Source organism: Salvelinus namaycush, unplaced genomic scaffold (assembly GCF_016432855.1).
Source record: "Salvelinus namaycush isolate Seneca unplaced genomic scaffold, SaNama_1.0 Scaffold716, whole genome shotgun sequence".
In the NCBI taxonomy this organism is placed as follows: Eukaryota; Metazoa; Chordata; class Actinopteri; order Salmoniformes; family Salmonidae; genus Salvelinus; species Salvelinus namaycush.
In genome coordinates this window covers 90759-99477 of record NW_024061438.1, presented here as the reverse complement: position 1 = coordinate 99477, position 8719 = coordinate 90759, and the positions used below count along the sequence as shown (strand labels likewise).

Genomic DNA, 8719 nt, shown 5'->3' with positions numbered 1-8719 from the left:
CCTATGATCGGGTGCACATCTATGTGGATTACTCAGTAGACACTGGTTCTGTGTTGCATTCCCTGCCTTAGTTCTACGCGGCCAGGGTCCGTTATCACCGCCAGAGGAAATCAGAAGCTATTTCATTCAGCACAGGGATCTGTGTACTGTCTATTTAGAACTTACAAAGGAAGGTGCTACTCGCCTCCCTATGTCAGTGATCCTGCTGGTGTTTCCATGTGATAGGGTAGTGGGGTATATGGTATCACTGTCGTCGTGGCTGTCCTCATCGTCGCTGTCGTCCTGGTAGTAGTGGTAATAACCACCACCTGGGTTTAGGTTGCTCAGGGTTGTTAGCCTCTCAGCCTGTTGCTACACAGACAACATACGGCTCTGAACAGCATCCAGACCATGCTGGAGGCTCGGCTCATAAGCTGCGCACTTTGTAAGTATACGGGAAAGCACGTTGGTATCGTGAACCAGACATCAAACGCTTGATAGTACAGACACCTTGGGCTATCCGATAGGACCGTGCAGGGAGATGACGAGAGCTACTACGAGCGGGTCCAGAGAGCATCTTTTCCGTTGCGAGAAGGAGCTTGCCGAAGCCGCTCTGGAAGACAGAGGGAGCTCCTACGTATTAGACATCTTCAGAAAACGTGAGCTTAGTCATCGTGAAAGGGTTCAGTGTGACAATGTCGACTACGAGCGTTACGGGTTGATCCCTATCCATCGGGACGTCAACTCCTAGGCTTACGTAAGTAAGGGTTTGTAAGTAAGCATTTCAAGGTAATGCCTACACCTGTTGTGTTTGATGCAGTTGAGAAATACAATTTGATTTCGTTTCATTTTAACTATGCGTTTAATACACTTTATGTTGGTGTTTCTTTTATTTTGGCAGATACAGTACATGTACTGTATGTCTTTTTGATAGTTATTTTTGTAGAAACTATTGATCCTCTTTGGCTAAATTATGCTCTGTTGTATTTTAAACATTGAGAGCAGGCTCCTGTGGTTGGATTAAAAAAATAATAATAATTTTAAAAAGTATTTATTTTGTATTTGTTTTGCCCCTTGAGCCCCCTACGGGCTTGGTCCCAGCTCCTGAATCACACATTTTACTAGTTACATTTATTTATTATGCAGTTTATATATTTTTATTAATCAATTAATTAAACAAGTGGCCCCCCCTACCTCCTCTCCTCCCCATCTGACAAATAACAAAGTGTCCGCAGCAGCAGGCCTCTACGCTCATTGAGAGTGGGCTCCTGAATCCCCCTGTGGTTGGCGGTTGCAGTAAAACATAAATATATACTACATACTGTATATTTGTTTATTTCTCCGGGGCCCAGGGGCAATAGCTCAGGTAAGCCAGCCCTTCCTATGTCAGAAAATAGCCAAGGCCTATTGACCTTATTCCTATGTGTTTCTGGATCAATCAATACAATTTCTGAATCCTTAAAATGTACATTTTGGTGTCTTGAAGTTTCCTATGACCTATAGGCCTAGGGAAATGCATTCATTTTGCAATGTATTAGCCTATTTCTTAGGTCTATAGAATATTTACTACACAACTGAAATATCAACATCAGTCATGTCGATTGTATAGGATTCCAGCGCCTTGACAGATGCACACACCCCACTGTGGTGACACGTCCCCTATATGACTATCTCTGTCCCCACGTTGTGACTGCCCCTCCCCCACTCCACTTTACCGCGCAGAGCCAGAGAGGGAAAATCACTTTCATCTGGAGAAGCTCGTCCGTTAACACGGGGCGGCCCATCTGCAGGTCCCCGCTGTTCCTAAAAGAAAGGTGAGCAATATCATATTTTCAAGAATTGAAATTATATGGAAAGTTATTTTCATGCTGTAGTACAATTCCACCAGCATAAATCGTTGTATTGGTTTATGAACTATGTTAGCCTAGTTAGCTTGTTTGTTGCTAGTGCTAATGTTCGCTCACTATCTAGCTAATGCACCAGTGAGCCAATTTTGTTGACATTTGGGCGGGTAGCTTGATTAGTTAACATAACTGTTGATAAAGAGACTGATATTTTATGGCTATTTCAGTCAATTCTATCAGTGTGGTTATAAGTAACATGCATAGACAGCTAAATGGGACACGTGATCCCCATAGATGAACTTGAGTAGGTAGCAGTTTGATAACATTAGATGGTGTTAGTTTAGCGAGCTAAAGTTGGCTGGCTGGAAACCAGGTGTTGTGCACCCCACCTTGCATCTCATAGCAGAGTGGAAGAGGGAAAGTCACAGATGGAATGTTTTACTGCTTCTAACGTGCTTGTTTTGTAGTCATCTAACAAACATACATTATGTCTCTTATAAATTGTAGGTTAAGCCATGAATGTTGATTGTCTGACAGCCTTGGTATAGTTGAGCAGTAAAGCACAAGGAAAGGTTGAGGACTGTTCTTACGTAAGAGGCAACGCGGAGTGCCTGCCTGGTTACAGCCCTTAACCTTGGTATATTGGCCATATACCACAAACCCCCGAGGTGCCTTATTTCTTAAATATACCACAGTTTCAGCCAATCAACATCCAGGACCCAAACTACCCAGTTTATAATGTCTGCTTTATTCCACAGATTAAGGATTTGAGTTGGCCTGACGGAGAGATCTTCCAGGCGACTCCGGCCCATGGAGGATGCAGAGCATCACATCAGATCAAACATTGATAAACCAGTACTTTACCAGCGTTTTATCAATATCTTTAAAGGTAAGGTGAAGATTGAATATATTTCTGACAGTCCTAAATATGACAGCTATGAATTAGATGAATCAGATGTACATTTTAGAGGTTAGTGGGAAACAGTGAATTGGGATATATGGGCACAGTCACCCAGGAAAAAAGGTTTAAAGGAATAGCTTGCCATGTCTTTGTATTATGGTCATAGGATTCTTAAAGGTCCACTACAGTCACACGATGCTCCATCTGAAATCTCCTTCCACCTGAAAAGGCCCACCTTGAAAACCAATCATTGGTTTAGAAGACAAAGTAAGAGTGACAACTGAATCTAGCCTCTTGAAAGACAGAGCAGTGCATCCCCCTCCCTAAACCCCCTGCTGCACACCTGAACCTCATTTTGATTGGCAGTGATATGTGTGAGATCACTTTTAGACAGTGTGAGGTCATTTTATGAGAACAGTTGTTTTTGGAGAAGCTTGGCAAGTTGAATGGGGTGATCATGTGACCGGAGTGGACCTCCAGACAGTGATTATTCTCTGTAATAATTGACAAGCACAATGCAATAGCTCCTAATGTTTGTATTTTGTGTCTGCTAAGGACGGGGAGTTTTTGCCACTGAATTCATATCCAAAGGAGACTTTGTTGTGGAGTACCGAGGTGAACTGCTTACACAACAGGAGGGCGAGGTCCGAGCTGATCAGTACAATGATTCTGCAAAGGTGTTTCTTTTCGATTTCCAATGGAAAGGAAGAACATGGTGGTAAGTAGGATTGATGAGAACAAAATAAACATATTAATGCCTTTTGAGATCTAAAAAAAGCAACAACATTAAAATGGAGACAGACATTTAAATGGTTGGTGGCACAATATGCACTGTAGGCCTATCAGAGGCCCAGATACTAATTTGACCGTGTCCCTGACCTAAACAGTAAGGAACAATATTAGTCTTCAAACCAACTGGTTCGCTATCAGAGCATCTGCACTCCTTTGTTAAACAACAGTTAGGGACTTTTCTGCCCCTTTTCTGGAATAGAAACCCTGTGCTGCAATATCTTCATTAAACTGTGACATGTTATGTTTCTATGCAGCATTGATGCATCTGAAGAAGACTCCTCCCTCGGGAGACTCGTTAATGATGATCACTAAAGACTCAATCTCAAAATGAAGGCCATACAAGCAAACGATGAGCCACACTTGTGCCTCTTCGCGACTCGAGATATTGCAGCTGGCGAAGAGTTGACTTATAGTTACGGTGATTCAGACTGGCCATGGAGAACACAGGAGAGGAACTCTCTTTATTAAGATGCTAGATGAAATTACCCCCCATCTTCATTAAACACAGGAGAGGAACTCTCTTTATTAAGATGCTAGATGAAATTACCACCCATCTTGGAAGAGCCGGGATGATGAGCAATTCACTACCCTGTCATGCAATATGTTGTGATGCAGACAGTGTCTCTTAACTACTAAGATGTAATTGATGTCTAATTGTTGTCTTGGTTCACTTATTTCAGGTCATCAAAGCTGATGTGTCGTCCAGCCCAAAACTTATGGTAAGAACTTTACTAAAGTCATAGTTGAAATTAGGATTTTTTTTCTTCACATTTTCTTTTATTTATTTATTTACTATTTCACTTTCACAAATACACATTTATAGTCTAACATCAATTGCACTGGAATGCAGTGCACTTGTTACATACATCAAAAGTTAACTAAATATACAATACATTGAAATATATGAAATAAAAACATTATCAATAAGAACTCAGTTAGGCTCTTGTGGGCTCATTTAGTAGCCCAACTCATGAGGGATTTGCTCTTCTCCTGAAAAGTTCAGTCCTGCATCTGACCAGAATAGGATGTTCAAAACTAAACGCTACACCGATGGCATTTCCTGTGTGCTTTCTTATACAGTAGGTCCCCAGATGTATACAATGCATTAGATCACGTTTTTTGATTTGAGGGGATTTTTCAGTGTTTTAAAAATGTTGATTATGTTTCAGCATCCAGGGGTGTGTCAGTTTCTACAAAAACAGTCTCTTAGTGCATAGATGTCTGTGACTATTTTGCCTGTTGGTCACAGGCTGGGAGCAGAACAGGGGCTGTGGCAGAGCAGAGCACTTAGGGGTGAAGTCCCTTGCTCAAAGGCAAAACAGCAGTAGGTAGTACACAGGGATACACCGGTAACCCACCGGGCTTCAATATCACCGTATACTACCTACTGCCGTTGTGCCCATCAGCAAGGCACTTTACAACACACACATCACAGGCTGATAGCAGGACAGGGTCTCCAAAAATGATTGTTCTACGTAATAATTGACTAGCACAATACAATAACTCCTAATGTTGGTATTTTTGTGTCTGCTAAGGACGACAAGTTGATTTACGGGGAGAGGTCGGGTAATGTAATTATGTGCCCGAGCACAAAACAACATATATGTAATTTTTGTCCTGTCTAAATCTGCCATGTCAGTCATTTTTAATTCCAACCAGAATAGCCTAATGTTTTTTGGTCACCTGAAAGTACTAGTCCCGTGAGAATCAACATCAGGTTTTATTTGGTCTCCTGAAAGTACTAGTCCCGTGAGAATCAACATCAGGTTTTATTTGTCTCATGCTCCGAATACAACAGGTGCTGACTTACAAGCCCTTAACCAACAATGCAGTTCAAGAAATAGAGTTAAGAAAATATATACTAAATAAAATAAGTCAGCTTTTGCAGACACGTCTCGCCCCGCATCAGTATAGAAAGGGTCCCTAGCAAACTGCATCACCTTTGTGGGGAGACTAAAATCATCAAATCTTGTTGCAAAGTTACAATGTGTATATCATTGACCGCTAGCCAGAAATAGCAATTTCTTTCTTCCTTCCTCGTTATGCAGACATAAGCACACCTGGCACCATCGAGGTGCAGCTGTTTACTTTCTACACGGGTTGTTATCTTTCAGTTTCATCCTAAGAACAGATTGTAGTGGTAAAATAAAAAGGGATACATTTGTTTGGTGCCATTTAGGTGACATTGATCTCCAAGCTTCACTCCAGTCAAAACGGGCTTTGCGAGTGTTTGATTCCATTCATTTGCTATGTGCTCCAGCTTATTTGTATTTAAAACAACTTTTTAAACTTTTATTTAACTCGTCAAGTCAGTTAATGTTAGATCCCTCACTTCAAAGGCAGTAATAGTCAATGAACTAATCACTGATCACAATCTTGATGTGATTGGCCTGACTGAAACATGGCTTAAGCCTGATGAATTTACTGTGTTCAATGAGGCCTCACCTCCTGGTTACACTAGTGACCATATCCCCCGTGCATCCCGCAAAGGGGGAGGTGTTGCTAACATTTACGATAGCAAATTTCAATTTACAAAAAAAAAAAATGACGTTTTCGTCTTTTGAGCTTCTTGTCATGAAATCTATGCAGCCTACTCAATCACTTTTTATAGCTACTGTTTACAGGCCTCCTGGGCCATATACAGCGTTCCTCTCTGAGTTCCCTGAATTCCTATCGGACCTTGTAGTCATAGCAGATAATATTCTAATTTTTGGTGATTTTAATATTCATATGGAAAAGTCCACAGACCCGATCCAAAAGGCTTTCGGAGCCATCATCGACTCAGTGGGTTTTGTCCAACATGTCTCTGGACCTACTCACTGCCACAGTCATACTCTGGACCTAGTTTTGTCCCATGGAATAAATGTTGTAGATCTTAATGTTTTTCCTCATAATCCTGGACTATCGGACCACCATTTTATTACGTTTGAAATCGCAACAAATAATCTGCTCAGACCCCAACCAAGGAGCATCAAAAGTCATGCTATAAATTCTCAGACAACACAAAAATTCCTTGATGCCCTTCCAGACTCCTTCTGCCTACCCAAGGACGTCAGAGGACAAAAATCAGTTAACCACCTAACTGAGGAACTCAATTTAACCTTGCGCAATACCCTAGATGCAGTTGCACCCCTAAAAACGAAAAACATTTGTCATAAGAAACTAGCTCCCTGGTATACAGAAAATACCCGAGCTCTGAAGCAAGCTTCCAGAAAATTGGAACGGAAATGGCGCCACACCAAACTGGAAGTCTTCCGACTAGCTTGGAAAGACAGTACCGTGCAGTATCGAAGAGCCCTCACTGCTGCTCGATCATCCTACTTTTCCAACTTAATTGAGGAAAATAAGAACAATACAAAATTTCTTTTTGATACTGTTGCAAAGCTAACTAAAAAGCAGCATTCCCCAAGAGAGGATGGCTTTCACTTCAGCAGTAATAAATTCATGAACTTCTTTGAGGAAAAGATAGAGAAAGCAAATTACGGACTCCTCTTTAAATCTGCGTATTCCTCCAGGGCTTAGCTGTCCTGGATCTGCACAGCTCTGCGAGGGCCTGGGATCGGGAGAGACACTTAAGTGTTTTAGTACTATATCTCTTGACACAATGATGAAAATAATCATGGCCTCTAAACCTTCAAGCTGCATACTGGATCCTATTCCAACTAAACTACTGAAAGAGCTGCTTCCTGTGCTTGGCTTTCCTATGTTGAACATAATAAACGGCTCCCTATCCACTGGATGTGTACCAAACTCACTAAAAGTGGCAGTAATAAAACTTCTCTTGAAAAAGCCAAACCTTGACCCGGAAAATATAAAAAACTGTCGGCCTATATAGAATCTTCCATTCCTCTCAAAAATTTTAGAAAAGCTGTTGCGCAGCAACTCACTGCCTTCCTGAAGACAAACAATGTATACGAAATGCTTCAGTATGGTTTTAGGCCCCGTCATAGCACTGAGACTGCACTTGTGAAGGTGGTAAATGACCTTTTAATGGCGTCAGACCGAGGCTCTGCATCTGTCCTCGTGCTACTAGACCTTAGTGCTGCCTTTGACACCATCGATCACCACATTCTTTTGGAGAGACTGGAAACCCAAAATGGTCCACACGGACAAGTTCTGGCCTGGTTTAGATCTTATCTGTCGGAAAGATATCAGTTTGTCTCTGTGAATGGTTTGTCCTCTGACAAATCAACTGTACATTTCGGTGTTCCTCAAGGTTCCGTTTTAGGACCACTATTGTTTTCACTATATATTTTACCTCTTGGGGATGTTATTCGAAAACATAATGTTAACTTTCACTGCTATGCGGATGACACACAGCTGTACATTTCAATGAAACATGGTGAAACCCCAAAATTGCCCTCGCTAGAAGCCTGTGTTTCAGACATAAGGAAGTGGATGGCTGAAAACGTTCTACTTTTAAACTCGGACAAAACAGAGATGCTTGTTCTAGGTCCCAAGAAACAAAGAGATCTTCTGTTAAATCTGACAATTAATCTTGATGGTTGTAAAGTCATCTCAAATAAAACTGTGAAGGACCTCGGCGTTACTCTTGACCCTGATCTCTCTTTTGACGAACATATCAAGACTGTTTCAAGGACAGCTTTTTTCCATCTACGTAACATTGCAAAAATCAGAAATTTTCTGTCCAAAAATGATGCAGAAAAATTAATCCATGCATTTGTTACTTCTAGGTTAGACTACTGCAATGCTCTACTTTCCGGCTACCCGGATAAAGCACTAAATAAACTTCAGTTAGTGCTAATTACGGCTGCTAGAATCCTGACTAGAACCAAGAAATTTGATCATATTACTCCAGTGCTAGCTTCCCTACACTGGCTTCCTGTTAAGGCAAAGGCTGATTTCAAGGTTTTACTGTTAACCTATAAAGCGTTACATGGGCTTGCTCCTACCTATCTTTCCGAGTTGGTCCTGCCGTACATACCTACACGTACGCTACGGTCACAAGACGCAGGCCTCCTAATTGTCCCTAGAATTTCTAAGCAAACAGCTGGAGGCAGGGCTTTCTCCTATAGATCTCCATTTTTATGGAACAGTCTGCCTACCCATGTGAGAGACGCAGACTCGGTATCAACCTTTAAGTCTTTACTGAAGACTTATCTCTTCAGTAGGTCATATGATTGAGTGTAGTCTGGCCCAGGAGTGTGAAGGTGAACGGAAAGGCTCTGGAGCAACGAACCGC

General features: G+C 41.6%; 1 long non-coding RNA gene across 1 annotated transcript; it reads left to right on the top strand.

Annotated features, from left to right (window-relative positions):
- The first annotated feature begins 1707 nt into the window (after nt 1–1707).
- On the top strand, nt 1708–3436 carry LOC120042574. The gene is made up of 3 exons (XR_005476166.1): nt 1708–1793; nt 2582–2712; nt 3280–3436. It is a non-coding gene; the product is annotated as an uncharacterized LOC120042574 (long non-coding RNA).
- The last annotated feature ends 5283 nt before the right edge of the window (nt 3437–8719 follow it).